The 14397-nt window shown below is 42.7% G+C and overlaps 1 pseudogene; it reads right to left on the reverse strand.

Moving 5' to 3' along the window:
• Positions 1 to 931: 931 nt before the first annotated feature.
• LOC119571194 lies at positions 932 to 12209 on the reverse strand (annotated as a pseudogene).
• Between the last annotated feature and the right edge of the window lie 2188 nt (positions 12210 to 14397).

Genomic DNA, 14397 nt, shown 5'->3' on the forward strand with positions numbered 1-14397 from the left:
AAAAAGAAAGAAAGAAAGAAAAAGCTCCAAAGTGATAGATATGGTTCAAAAGTTAAAAAAACTGTTTATAAAGCTATCAATCTGTAAATGTCTCCCACATATTTATACCCTATTTTGAATATGAAAAAATAGGGGCTGTATCAAAGTATAAATCTTTCCTGCAGTCTATTTTCTATGATTTCATGCCTATCCCTCCTGGGGAAAAGGGGAGACAAGTCGAATTTAGTTTTCAGCCACATTGTTTATGTATGGGAACCATTCGTTTTTTTTTCACATGCCTATTCCAATATGTTGTTATTTTTACATATGGAAAAGGCAAAGTCTAGTATCTACCATTTCATCTTTTTCTAATTTATCTGTGCAACCCTCTCGGAGGATAAAGAAAATCACTGTTAGCATAAATTTCTTCATAATGACATATATTATTTTGTAATTGTGTGGTTGATTAAAAAGGAAATACTACGCGCTCAGTTCCTCATTGCCACACGTAAAGGTAACGTTTTTTTTTCACTGTTCAACACCTCAACCTATTCTGCTCTACTGAATGTGAGATTATGTCTTAGTCAGACTTATGTCAGTCTAATAAATTAGAAAATTATGAAAGAGAATGCCCTACAGAATGTGATTTTTTCTTATGTCAGTATAATAAATTAGAAAAAGAATGGATGACAATGAATATCTTCATATACAAGAATCACTGTGAAAGAAATTCTGTGTGTATTTGACCGGTTTTTAAAATTTTATTGTGATGATATTCACTCCATTCATACCTTTTCTACATTTGTTTAACATCAGTACTTTTCATAATTATGATATCTTGTATAACACTAACACAAAATTCATAAAGCTACTAACATTGATTAGGTTTTCACAGAATATTGTAGTTTTAAACCCCAGAAAATCTGCTACAGAGATTCAATCCAGTAGGTTATCACTCTCTGATGCTAATGACAATATTTTTTTCTTTAGACAGACGTGCAGAGGTTGCTTGAGTTGGCTTCTAGGTCGACCTCGATGCCCGCTGGGGGAGAGAAAGTGAAGTTCTGCAGAAGGGCTGCCAGAAGATGTACAGTTCCATCCTTGAAAGAGCCTCTCCAAGACAGCTCCTTCGTTCCTGCGTTAGAAAATTTCTGATTATTATCGCCTTTTGCGTTTCATTACAGTTATCATGATTATAGTCACCATGGGATATGAACTTTCTAAAATAACGATGCCGGAGGATTTGGCTACCTGACCAAAGGTATGAGTCCCCTCCTTTGGCGTTTTTACTTTCCTTCTTGGTCGAGGAACCGCTCGGGTCGGAACTCTTGTGGTTTTTTCCCCGTAGCGTGAGTCCATGTGGCATATTCCCGAACACCCGAACACCCACGACCCCTGAGGTACAGTGCATTTCGGTAAAGGATTTATTTATGGCATTCTGGGGCATTAAAAAACAAACAAACATTCTCAGCCCCAGCCAATCAGACCTACAACGAAGACATGGTAGCTGGCCCATGCATTCACCCCTGCAAGATTAAACATTTTTGGGAAGAACGTAGGGGAAGAAGGGTGAGGCAGATCTTGCCTTCGGATGAATAGCCTGCCGGTAAGTACATTTGAGCTGCGCGTTGGACTCCGTTGTGAAACATGGACGACGCACGAAGAACCTCCTGGATCGTCGCTTCGAGTAAAGGCAGCCTGGAAAGGGGATATTGCTCCAACATCAGTCAAATCCCCAAACATTATTTGAGACTATGATCTCAGCGGGTGGTTCGCCGGCAAGACAGGTGAACTTACCGACTCTTGTGCTGGTATGAGGGGAAAGTGTCGCGCGGACAACCTCGTCGTCTTTCTGTTGGACGCGGCGCTGCACTTCGGGGAACCTGGCCATGTAGGATGATCCCGCGCAGGGGGTTGGCCGTCGTGTCAAAGCCCGCGGCGAACAAGTCGAAGATGATCCTCATCAGATCCAGCTCTGCCGGGAGTACATTTGGGCCCTTCTGTTACCATATTCACTGCTAATACATAGCCTATTTGTCATCGAAAGTGTTAAAGGAAAATAATGATAATAGACAAGAATTATATTAATAATATCTGGTATACGACTATAAAAAGGATTTTGTGTTTAAATGCAACATTTTCTGTGATTTGAAGTGCCTTTCTATGTTTTATTTATCGAAACTTACGCTTATCTATTAAATAAGCAGAAATACAAAACGAAAAACTCACCACTGAAATACTCAGCAATTTCGCTCTTTTCGTCTATGGCTATCCCAAATATTTATCGTGACGTCACGCGGGTTGGCCGGTCGAGGGTGGCTCTGTGGAGAATCCTTCGTGTCCCTGAGGGAAGCCGGCCGTTTCCAGTAACGTAGCGTTACGTAAGATTAGCACATACATATTTTTCATACATGCGTATAAACACTATCTATTAGTATGGAAACACACACACACATACATTCGAGCGCCCTCAATAAAATATACGTGTTATTTACCAGATGGTAAAGGAGAATGAAAAAAAGAATAATACATAATACCGTCCGTTTACCTTCAATAAAGTCACTATGCTGTTTTTGATCTTCTTCATGATGCCTGTCAGTAATTTTTCTTCACGAATTCTGGCAGCAGTTTCCTCAGCCCAAGGGGTGAACTCAATCAACAAAGCCTTGAGGACGAGTCGATGGCCTTAAGATGGTGATGGGTTCGAGCACCTCCTTGTCGTGGAGATCGTAGCGCTTGTCTGTGTAATGATGATAACAATGAAACAAATACAATTGAAATGATGACGATGATAATGATAACAACAACTATAACTGCGATGATGATGATCACTAGCGATCGACATACTTGCGACCATCTGCCAGATGATGTTCAAGACGGAACATTGAGCGACTCCGGGGTGTGACAAGGGGTTCCTGCGTAGGGTCTGAAGTCCTTGACCAGCGCTCTGGCCTCCACCAAGATGCTCTCCTCCAGGTAGGTCTTTCCCCTCCCGAATCGCGAAGGTTTGCGCAGCAGGAACCTCCGAGCGTTCTGCCATCGCTTGCCGTTGCTCATTATGACACCTGCGTAATGCTGTTTTTTGTAAGCTGTGTACTACCTGATGCAGTACGCGTGTGTGCGTCTCTCTCTCTACCTCTCTCTCATTCCCTCTGTCTGTGTGTGTGCGCAGTATTGCATATATTTTCACTAACACCAAGGTGATACATTAACTGAACATTCCATATACAAAACACAAAATGTCTACTTACCTGCTCTTGTCCATCGGTTAGAAAAAGTAACATTTCTAATTGGGGACGATCAGCAAACTCAGCCTTTGCCACGCTTCCTTGATAATTTTTGTTGCTACAAAGGAATATAACTTGGGGCGGCCCAGTTCCCGCCCTGAAAAGAAATTTTTCATGTATAATTATTTGGGGGTGTGTGTGTGTGTTGGTGGTGGTGGTGGTGTGTGGTGGTGGTGGGGCCGTGCTGGGCGTGCGTGGTTTTGGTGGTGTGTTTCTTGGTTGTCCTTTGGATTTGTGTCCTTGCTTTTTTTTCTTTTATTTAATATATTTATATATATAATATATATATATTAATATTTTTTTTTTTTTTTGGGGTTTTTGTGTGTGTTATGTTTTTGGGGGGTTTGTGTGTGTACATAACCCACACACCACCACACCCACACCACACCACACACACACACACCACACACCACACATATTTTATAAAATTATATTATATATATATTATATATATATAATATATATATATTTACATATGGTACACGATTAGTTTTTTCCCTTTTTTTTTTTTTATTCTTTATGCATTTTTTTCGGGTACAAAAGTTCCTAAAAAAAAGACTTCATCGGAATACTCTTATGAGCAAACCCACACAAATAACTTAGTGTTCTTGCGAAAAAGTAAAAAAGGGGTATGAATAAAAATTATCTTTTCATTTGAAAATATTCGTCTCTTTTATCTTTTTAAAAACAGAACAAGTTTCATTTTTTTTTTTCTCATGATCCCCAAAAAACCCGGTATATCAAAAGTAAAATTTAAAAAAATATTTTAAAAAAGGGGAAAGGGATTAAGGGGAACAATTCGCACTCTTTCCCTACTGTATCTCTGAAATTTTCTTCAAGGACTTCAAACTTGCAGTTATTAAACGAGAATTCAGGCGCAAACTTACATGTTTCACATGCCCCTTTACTTGTTTAGATACTAATTCTCCCGGCATTTTAAAAAGCTTGGTCAAAAAATCTGTTTGAAAATGGGAGAAAAGAAACTTACTTAAATAATCCCCATTTTTTTTGTGCTCTTCTGCACAGGGCCCAATTGAAGACGGGCCGGGGCCCAAGGTAGGGTAGACCATCGGCCTAAAATGTTTTTTTGTAATTTTTTCAGAAAAGAAAAATGTTTTGTTTATTTTTTCCATCCATCCCAAAACCTGACTAAACCCTTTCCCTGGTGGATTCCCCGAGTCTGGAAACCCAAATATGAAGCAAAATGCTCCCACCGCGAAACAGACCTCTACATCTTTGTGCATTGAAAATCCCTAAATACAAGGTTATCAAATATTAGTATCATAAACATATGTTTATTAAACTAATCTTACCAAAACCCACGCACAAACTCGTTTGATGTCTGGGGTTTTAAGTAAAAGCGGGTTTCATTTAAAATGGGGTGGGGACTGTTCGTTGAAACATGATGCCGGGCCCCGGAGAGGCTGGGGTCCGTTTTCCCTTTCCCGGGCCGGGTTTGACCCCGCAGCCAGTACCCCCCTAAAGGGGAAAATTTTTGGGGCCAAAAACCCCCCCACAAAGGTTTTTCTATTTAAATTTTTTTTTTTTATTAACCAAAATTTCCCTTTTTTTCCGGCTGCCCCCAAAACCCCTTTTTTGGGGGGCCCCTTTTAAAATGCCCAACCTTTTTAATTAAAAAAGGGGGGGGGAAAACCCCGGGAAAAAGGGTTTTTGATTTTTTCTGATTGCTAAAAAAAAAACGCCCCGGGGGGGTTTTGCAAATTTAAAAAGGGCCGGCCCTTCTTCCCGAAAAGATAAAGTCTTTCCCGAAGAAAAAAAACCCCCCCGAACTTTGGGTGGCACTTTTAAAACCCTTTGACCTTTTTAAAACCCAATTTTGTAAATTTTTTCGAAAAAAATTTTTTGAAACGAGAAATGGGGGCCTTAATTTTTTTAAACAAATTTTTTAAACCGGGGCGCCTTTTTTAATTTCAACCCCATAACCGGGGGACCCGAAACGGTTAGAAAAAAAAATTTAAAAAATTGGGTTGGAATTTCCCTGGCATCCAGCTTAATTAAAAATTTTTTTGGGGTTTGGGGAACCAAATTTTAATACCCCCGGGGGGAAAAATTCCCCCCATGTTAAATAAGAAACTTTTCCCCGAAAACCCCCCACCCCCCCCCGGAACCACTCCTTCGTAAAAGCCCCCCCCCGGTAGCCCTCGCGCCCACGAAAAACACGGGGCACCAATTCGAAAAGAAAACCCAAGGAATTTTTGGGCCCCCCCCCCCCCAAAAGCCGTTCCCTTTTCACGAAAGGGTGGGGGCCCGGGGTCCCCGAAAAAAGGGTTTGGTTAGGGTTTTAAGAATTAATTTTGGGGAAAGTTTTCGGGAAAAGTATGGGGAAGTAGGAAAAAATTTAGGTTTATGGGGGAAGTTTCCCCCTTTTAAACCTTTCCCCCAATTGGTTTTTTGGTCCCGGAAAAGGAAATCCTTGGGTTTACATTTTGAAAAAAAGGGGAAAAAAGGGGGGGCCCCCCCTCCTAAAGTTCCAAAATTAAAAACAGGGGTTTCCCTTTGGGGCCTTTAAAAAGGGTTAATTTTCCCCCCAAACCCCTTTTTAGGGTGTTTTTTAAAAACCCGGGGTTTCAACAAAACCCTCCCCTATCCCCGTTAGAAAGCCCTTTTTCTTTTAACTAATTTGTTCAAACCCTCCCCCTTTCAACTTTTTAAAAAGGGCGGGTTTTTTCCTTCCAAAAAGGGAAATTTTCCCCCAACAAAAAAGCCCCGGGGGTTTTTAGTTTGAAAGGGGAGGTTTTCCCGGGGTTTAAAATTTCTTAACGGCAAACCACTAATTTCTTTAAAAACCCAAAAATTGGTTATTTTTTAAAACCCCTTGGGTTTAAAAACGAGCGGGTCGTCAATAAAATATGCGCGGGCGAATAAGCGCCAAAAAAAAGCCAAACAGATCTTTTATCAGAGTTAGCTCTCAATCACCCTGCATCAAGAGAGATTAAGATCGGTATTTTATTCTCACAAGAACTCTTTGAGGGAAAAAAGGGTGACATGGCGTCGTACCGATATATACCACCCAAAAAACCCCTATGGTGATCCCACGCCCTTTCAAACCAGGCTTTGGGAATTACCCAAAGGAAAAACAAAAATTAAAGAAGATGCCAAAAATGCAAATAGGGGGGTGATAGACCTCCACTTCCCTTTGGGGATTTCCCCTTTATAGTCCTAGTCCGAAAGAAAGCCCATATTTTTAGATTCTGAAATTAGATTTTAAAATTTAAAACGCGCACACGCCCGGCCGACTTTTATCCTCTTCCTCGAAGGAAGAGATACCCCAGCTGGGGCAGAACATTTTTTTTTTCCTCCTAGATCCTTTTCCGGTATTGGTAAATTGATTTAAAACCCCCGACACGGGCCAAAAAACCGCGTTTTCAAAACGGCACTAATTTGGGGGAAATTTCCCGGGCTATGCCATACGGCCTAAAACCCGGCTGGCCCTATTACCAAGAATGTAAATTTTCTTTTTAAAATCACCTTTTTAAAAGGCAGACATACCATGCGTATCTGGACGACGTGGTTATTTATTAAAAAATTTTTGTGACCACATAACAATTTTGGGAAGAGCCCTTTGCTTTAATTGAGCAAGCGGTTTAAGCTCAACCAAAATAATGTAAATTTGGCTCCCAAGAATTAAATTCCCTGGGATTTGTTGTTCCCCCAACGGCGTGACCCCAACCCCGAAAAAACAGCTTCCTAGCTAGTATGGAAGTAAATTTTTTTTTGGGTACAATTGGTTTTTTTCCCCGGCCCAATTCCCAATTACGCCCACTAATCGCCCGCGCCTTTAACGTCCCCTAAACCGGAAAAGATAAGAATTTCAGGGGGGTTTGAGGGAAAGGAAAGCTTTGGGGGATTTGAAAAGGCTTTTATTTTTCCCTCCCCCTTTCCTTCGGAGACCAAACTTTAATCTCCCATTCAAAATTCCCAAAACAGACGCTCTAATGTTGAAAATGGGCCCGTGCCAAATGAAACGTTGCAAAGGGAAAAACCGTACGCCGTGCCTATTCAGTGGGAATTTTAAGGGCGCCGAAGTCCATACGCGCCACCGACGCCGAGGCGCTTGCGCGTGGAAGAATACGTGCTTTCGACGCGTAGGGTTTTAGGGAAACCTTTGAGGTTTTACAGATAAAACCGGCCCTTTTAACCTTTTTTTTTTAAAACGCCCCAAATAATTTCCGCGAAGATGTCTCGTGGAGTCATAAAAATAGCTTTTACGATTGTAAAATAACTTAAAACCGGGTGCCCCCCCCCCATGTCCCGGGATCTTTTATAAAGGCCGTACCGCGATGATTTGTCCATCGTAGATCCCGACCAGTTTAAAAAATTCAGATTTAGATCCATTATGCCGCGGGGTAATAAAATTTTGTTAAAGGGAAAGGGCCTTGCCACGTGAAAGACCCCTGCTCGTTAGAAAAATTTTCAGGAAAACCAAGGGCGTATTATACCCGTGCGAGAATTCCCATCGGGCTTAGTGATTTTCAACTCATATTTGCCACCTAAATTTTCGCCCTGGCAATGAAAAATATTGCATTACAAAAGGGCCTTTTTCCTCCGGGGATATTTTAAACGTATAAGAACTATAATTTTTTTTGGTTCCCTAAGGGTTTTGCAAACTGCAAAAAGGGACTTCTTTCCTCCCAACTGTCAAAAGCGGAAGAGGGATCCTTGGGGCTGCTCCTCTGGAAAGCCAATCCCCCGGGCAAAGGGAGCCATTAAAACGGTTTGGGGTTGATCTGTTTGACCTGCTGTTTGAAATAATGGCGACGGGAAAGTACAAACTATCAAAAGAAAATTAAACCGGGGTTCATCATTTGGTCCCCTGCCAAAAAGGGAGCGCACACACCCAAACCCTCCTTAATTTCACCTATATAAGCTTTTCGGGCCCCCGCACTTGTTTCAGATAATGGGACAAATTTTTCAGGCGAGTATTTTTCAGAGAAATCTGTAAATTGCTGGGAAAACAAAAACGCGTAAAACCACCCCATAAAACCCAGCTTCTAATGGACTATTCGACGATGAAACCGCGAAATCAAAAAACTTTTTAGAAAGGCATTTCCCGAAGAAAACGCCTCGTACTTGGAATACCCGACAGAATACGGGGTGATTAGCCCTCACACCGTTTTCCTAGATCTGTGAAAAACCAGCCTCTGTACTTTTCCCGGGACCCCGGTTTGCACCTTTCCCTCGGTCTCAAAAACCCCCCAAACGAGATTTTGGCGAGATCGGAACGTCATTTAACTTTTTAGCTGCTCGCGACGGGGGGGGGGGCCCACGGGAACGCGAAGGTTAAGAAAAAATAGGGAGGGAGTTGATAGAAGGAAAAAGGGCTTTTTCCAGAACTCAGGGGGGATTTTTGGGTTTTTTGCAAAAAGACCCCCCAGGTCGGGGTTATGCAGGTTTGCCCCTCTGATGGATCGGCCCCCTATAATTAAAAAAAAAATTTGGGCCAGTAGCATATATCTTTAAAGACATTAATTTTTTAAAAACGGCTAGAGTTCATAGAAAAATCGTACCTTTTAAAATAAAATAATAAATTTAAAGGAAATTAGGGGCCCGAGGCGTTGTTAAACCCGGGAAAAAAAATGGTTGTTTCAGCTGATATTGATCCGATGTCCAATGAATATTGTTTTGGGTTTTGTAAGATCCCCCAAATGCTTCGTTCTATTCGCTAGTTAAATTTATATAAAGCTGCACACGATGAATTTTTTTTGGAAAGATTGAAATTATTCTGGGGGTGTATTTGTCTTGTATATTTTTGGTATTAGTATTTTTTTGTTTTTATATATTGATTAGTTTTTTGGGGTATTTTCCATGTGTATTTGTGCTTTTCCATTACAAATTGTGCATTACTAAAATGTGTTAATGTCGGGCCTCCCTCTTTTTTTTTTTTGAAAAGCTTCGGTGAACTTTATTTGCTTGTCGATTTTTTAGGGGTCTTCTGTTTTTAAACCCCCCCCCCCGGGGGGGTTTTTTAAAAAATTAAAAAAACTAGCTTAATCTCGCATTTCAGGAGCAGGGCCCTTTTTCAGGGAATTGAAAGAAACATAGGGGAACTTTCGGGCCTGATTTTTAAATCCCCACATGACCTGCCAGATTTTTCCTTTTCCCGTCGTCTTTGTTTCCAAGCCTTACACCCGAGTCCTTGGGGGGGGAAGCGTTTTGCCTTTCAGGGGTCGCCCGTGCCCCTTTTGGGTTTCCCACCTAAGCCTATTTTAACGGGCTTTTTTCTGTTCCCCGCCTCGCCCTGCAGCTCCTGCCCCTTCGACGCCAGGGGGAAACCCGCCAAGCACCCCATCATGGCGGGGCCGTTTAAACCCGGGCTAGGGACGGGCGCATTTTTACGTTTTAAACGCCCGTCCCAGGTTTGGGTTTGGGGGCTTGCCGGGGGGGGGGCCCGTCTGGGGGGGGGCCGGTTGTAGGGGAACACCCCTTTCTTCCCCCCCCGTGACCTCTCTTTTTCCCCCCAGGTCACCCCCAGGACTTGGACAACGGATACCACGGTTTTGGGACATCACAATGACTTCCGCTTTCCGTCATTTTCGGACGACGTCTCCGAACCGCTGCGTAGGGGGTCCCGTCACTAACCTCTTGTTACTGGCGGCATACCCTCAAAGGGCCTATTTTCCCGCCGCCAGGTCACGGGGGTTTTCCCCCAGGGGAGCCGGCCAGGGCGGTGGAGAACGCACCTTGGGCGCTGCAGAGACGCTACCTTGTCGCCGGGAGAGACGTAACCCTTTACGCTGCAGGGACGTTTTTGGGCGATGGGACTTTCGGGACCACCCAAAAAACAAAGGGGTTTTATTCCCGTGCGATACCGAAATTTCCGGGGGGGGCCCTTTTATTATAACGAGTGCTAGCCGATAGTGGGGAGAAAATTCCCCTTAGTTGAATCATAACGAACATTTGGAAATGTCTGTTTTAATTTTTCAAACATTAGTGTAGTGTTTTCTTTTCCCCTTTTAAAGTGCTATTTTTATTTTGTTCGTCCGTAATTTATTACTACAGTTTCTGTAATTTTTTTTTATATTGTTTGGGGCAAGTGTCCTAAATTTGTCTGTTGTTCATGTGTGTCCGTAATTCGTTTGTGTAATTTTTGTTTTGTAATGTCTTTGACAAAGAAAAATACACTTTGATCCTTTTCAACAAAGATTTTTTTTTACCTTAAAATCAAAAAGTTTCCTAAATATCACTGAAAAAATTGAACCCCAAAAAAAAATTTAAAAATAAATAAACAACGATCTATCGCTATAAAAACTGAACCAAGCCTCCAGGATCGGGCGAATCGGGCCCAAATAAATTTTAAAAAAAATCTAAGGGGCGGGGCCCCAGTCCCCTGGTGGCGGCTACCCCAATTTTTTTTTTGTTTTTCCCTAAATGTAAATCAGAATTGCTACGGGGGCCCCTTTGGGTTCCAAGGGGGATTCCTAGCCCCCCCCCCCCACACCCAGGCCCCATACCCTTTTTTTTTTTTTTATGCTTCAAACTGAAAATAAAAATGATTAAACCCAAAGGTGTAAATAAACCTTTAAACGTAAACCAAAACATTTGCTTTTTTGGTTTGGGGCCCCCCCACCGAACGGTAAAATTTTTAAAAAGGGCTTTTTTCCAACGTTTTTTCCCCCGGGCCAAAAATGGGTTCGTTCGCTTTTTATTACTTTGGTTTTGTTTATTTTTGGTTCGTTTTTTCGGAAAAGAAATAGAATAAACTTTTTCCCTACAAATGGGGGCTACTCTTGGGTTCATATTTTTCCCATTTGGGGTTTTTTTTTTTTGTTTTTATTTGCTTATTCTTTATTTTTACTCGTTTTTTAAACTTTTTTATTGCTCTCCAAATTTTTTCTTGCTTTTTGGTTTTTCCAAAAATGCCCTGTGGCTGCGCAACCATGCCCAAAAAATAAGGATTTGGAATGTACAAGGCCCCCTTATTCTTTTTCCTAGCTAGGGGATGTACCCCTTTGGGCCCTTTGGCCTATTTTTTTTCTACCGGGGCTGCGCCCTTGGACCCCATCCTTCTTATTCTTTTCTTAACCCTTTTCTAAAAAATCAGGGTGTGGCTACGTTTCCCGGGGCTGCAAAGTGATGCCCGGTGACTAGTTTTTTCGGGATTTCCGGGCGTGTGAAAATTTTCGAACTCTGGGTGTAATCGCGGTAAACCCATTAGTCACTATGTTTTCTATACAAGGGGGCTGTGCCCCCGTGCCCCCCCCCCGAGGGAAGCCCCCCCCCCCCGCCAGGAAATCCTCCCCCTATTCACGGGGAGAAGCGTCCCGGGTTTGTCCTTTAGCATCGGGGGCCCCGGTCGACGCAACGAAATTCAAAAATTGGCACGCACCTTCCGTAAAAAAAAAGTCACTTCCAAAAATAAAACCCTTTTAACACAAATTGAGAAGATGGGCCGTTTGGGACCGTCGATATCAACCTGACAAACGGGGTGGGTTTCGGGAGCAGGAGCGCGGGGTGAATTTTTCTCGAGTGAGGGCAATTCTCTATGAGGAAAATTTTGAAAACCCATAGTGAAAATTTTTGTGGTAAATAGACAGCGGAGGGTATTACGGGCCCCCTGAATCCGTAATTTCCTTCGAGGTTAAACAAACGGGGGGGCGTAACCCCCCTTGTCGGTTTCCCAAAAAAGGGTTTCCCCCAAACCCTCCCCCACGAGGGGGTTCCCGGAAAAATATTTAAAACGGGACCAAGTTTCCCTTTTTTCCGTTTGAGACAGGGAAGGGGACAAGGGGGGAAAGAGGAAAATTTTTCGGGGGAAACCCCTCTAGGGCCCCCAATCCCCTGCGTTTCTCACTCCTTTCCCCGCTCGTTTTTTCCCCCTTTCCAAAAATGTCTTCTCCCCCCCTTTCTGGGCTTTATTTTGAAAAGGGAGTTCGCCCCTTACTTTGGGCAAAAACCTCCGTCAACGCGGTTCCTTTTGCCCATCCGAGATTCTCAAAAAAGTTTGTTTGGGTTTAAAACCCTTTTTTCCCAGCCATTTATTTAAAAACCCGAAATCCCAAAGGAGGGGAAAATGGGCTCCCTGGGGAAATTTCCCTTTGAACCCCTGACGAAAAGAGGGACGGGTTTTTTCCCTTTCCCTTTTTTTTTAAATTTTCTGCCCCCCCCGGCTGCAGAAAAACCTTCTTTCTTAGAGTGCAAAGGGAAATTGTACACTTTACAAAACCTTCAAAGGGTAGCACTCCCGTTCTTACTATATTTTTGGGGAGCCTTGCCCCTCTTCAAAAGGCCATGACGAAACTAATTTTATTATTGAAAATCATACTTTTTTCTTTGGCTAATTAATTGTCTTCTTCCCCGTGTCCTTATTTCCCCCCCGGCTATTAAAATTTAAACCGCCAAAAAATCGGGCCCAAACAATCGTGGCATTGGCCCTGACATCACAATAAAATAAAAGGGAAATTGGGCCACGAGATCCATGCATGAGAGGGTTCCCGGCTAAGCAGTCGGTAACGTGTCGCCAATCTCATCCGAGGGGTCGGCGGTTCGCGCCCGCCCAGGCGCGAGAAGTTGCAACTGTCGCTGTATTCTGCGTGGCTGGCCACCACGGCGGTAGGACTAGGTCAGCCGATCAGCACCAGCTGACACACGTGAGCGAGTCGGCATTAGTCGACACAGGCCGGGCCCCCCTCATGGGCATAGCCCGGCTAGGACTAAGCTTCGCATACCGACTTATCCTTCTCTGGCATGAGCAGTGGAGAAATCAGTTCTCCCTCAGCGATTGCGTGAATCTCACCTCCGTTGAATATTATTTTTAATTATTTTGAAAATTAAATAGTTTCATTGTTATTCTTTGCGAGAGAAGTTTTTTAATGAAAAGTGATCAATAATTAAAACTCTTCAAGGCTGATTCTTTGTTAATGTTTATTTCCAATAATACCTACCGATCTAACGATCTTTATGTAATATAAAATTAAAAGCGAATGTTGCTACTGTTGATGTCACTGTTGCTCATTGAGATCAGTTGAAATACGATATTTGTGAAAGCACAATAAGCACATCGTAGAGCACTGATTTTATATAAAAATAAAGTTCTGTAGCAGAGTTACCGGTACTCACAACGTTTTCTTTGATGATTAATGACGACTCACGCATCATAAACCGAGTTTAAAGAATAAAGAATTAATGAAGAATAAATCACACAGGCGCCCACACGTGGTATGAACGACATTCACAATATAAAATCAAAGCAGAGTACTAACTACAAGACAGAAGGTACACGATACAACGACTTGTTTTCAACACAAAATTTTACGTGTTCCTCCCTCAACGTACTAGACCAAGCTGCCTCCCTTCCCTTGTCACTCAGACTATGATGGCATTTCCGCTGTTGCTTGTTATGGTTATGATTTCATTTTCCTCTTGGTGATATTTGGTATCTGCATATGCATTTCATGATTTATATGTGCTTATAAGCATGTGTGTGTGTGTGTGTGTGTGTGTGTGTGTGTGTGTGTGTGTGTGTGTGCGCCGCGCGCACGTCGTGCGTGTGTTGTGTGTGTGTGTGTTTGTCTGTCTGTGTGTGTCTGTGTGTGTGTTTGTGTGTGTGTGTGTGTGGTGTGTGTGTGTGTTGTGTGTGTGTGTGGTGTGTGTGTGTGTGTGTGTGTGTGTGGTGTGTGTGTGCATTTGGGTAGTTGTATGTATGTATGTTTGGTGCGAGTATGTGTGTACTAGTCCACGTGTGTGTTTGTGTGTGTGTGTAAGAGGCCGGAATGTGGCCCTACAGAGTATGGTAGGGGGCGAGCTGGGTGTAAGGTAGCGCAGATGTAATGAATCTTTTATTATTAGTATATGTGAGTACGCTAGCCAAGAGCGAGTGTTTGCTCCTTGGCTCCCTGCAGGGAGTGTTGCCTGTCATCTCTACGTGGTCTAAAGATGGGCATAGATCCTTGCTTAACTATATGGTACAGTGGTATGAAAGGTAGTGTTACACAAGCTCTTGTGGAGGGATAGACACCAACATTGTATTCTAGTGTGGCACGAGAGACGAATAAACGGTTAAAGCAATGGACATACTTACATGTAAAGTGTGTGTCGAATATAGGCAAGGGTGACAATACATAACGGATGTTAGTAGAAAAACCAATAAAAGAAAACATTGGTCCTTTTATAC

Source organism: Penaeus monodon, unplaced genomic scaffold, assembly GCF_015228065.2.
Source record: "Penaeus monodon isolate SGIC_2016 unplaced genomic scaffold, NSTDA_Pmon_1 PmonScaffold_5440, whole genome shotgun sequence".
In the NCBI taxonomy this organism is placed as follows: domain Eukaryota; kingdom Metazoa; phylum Arthropoda; class Malacostraca; order Decapoda; family Penaeidae; genus Penaeus; species Penaeus monodon.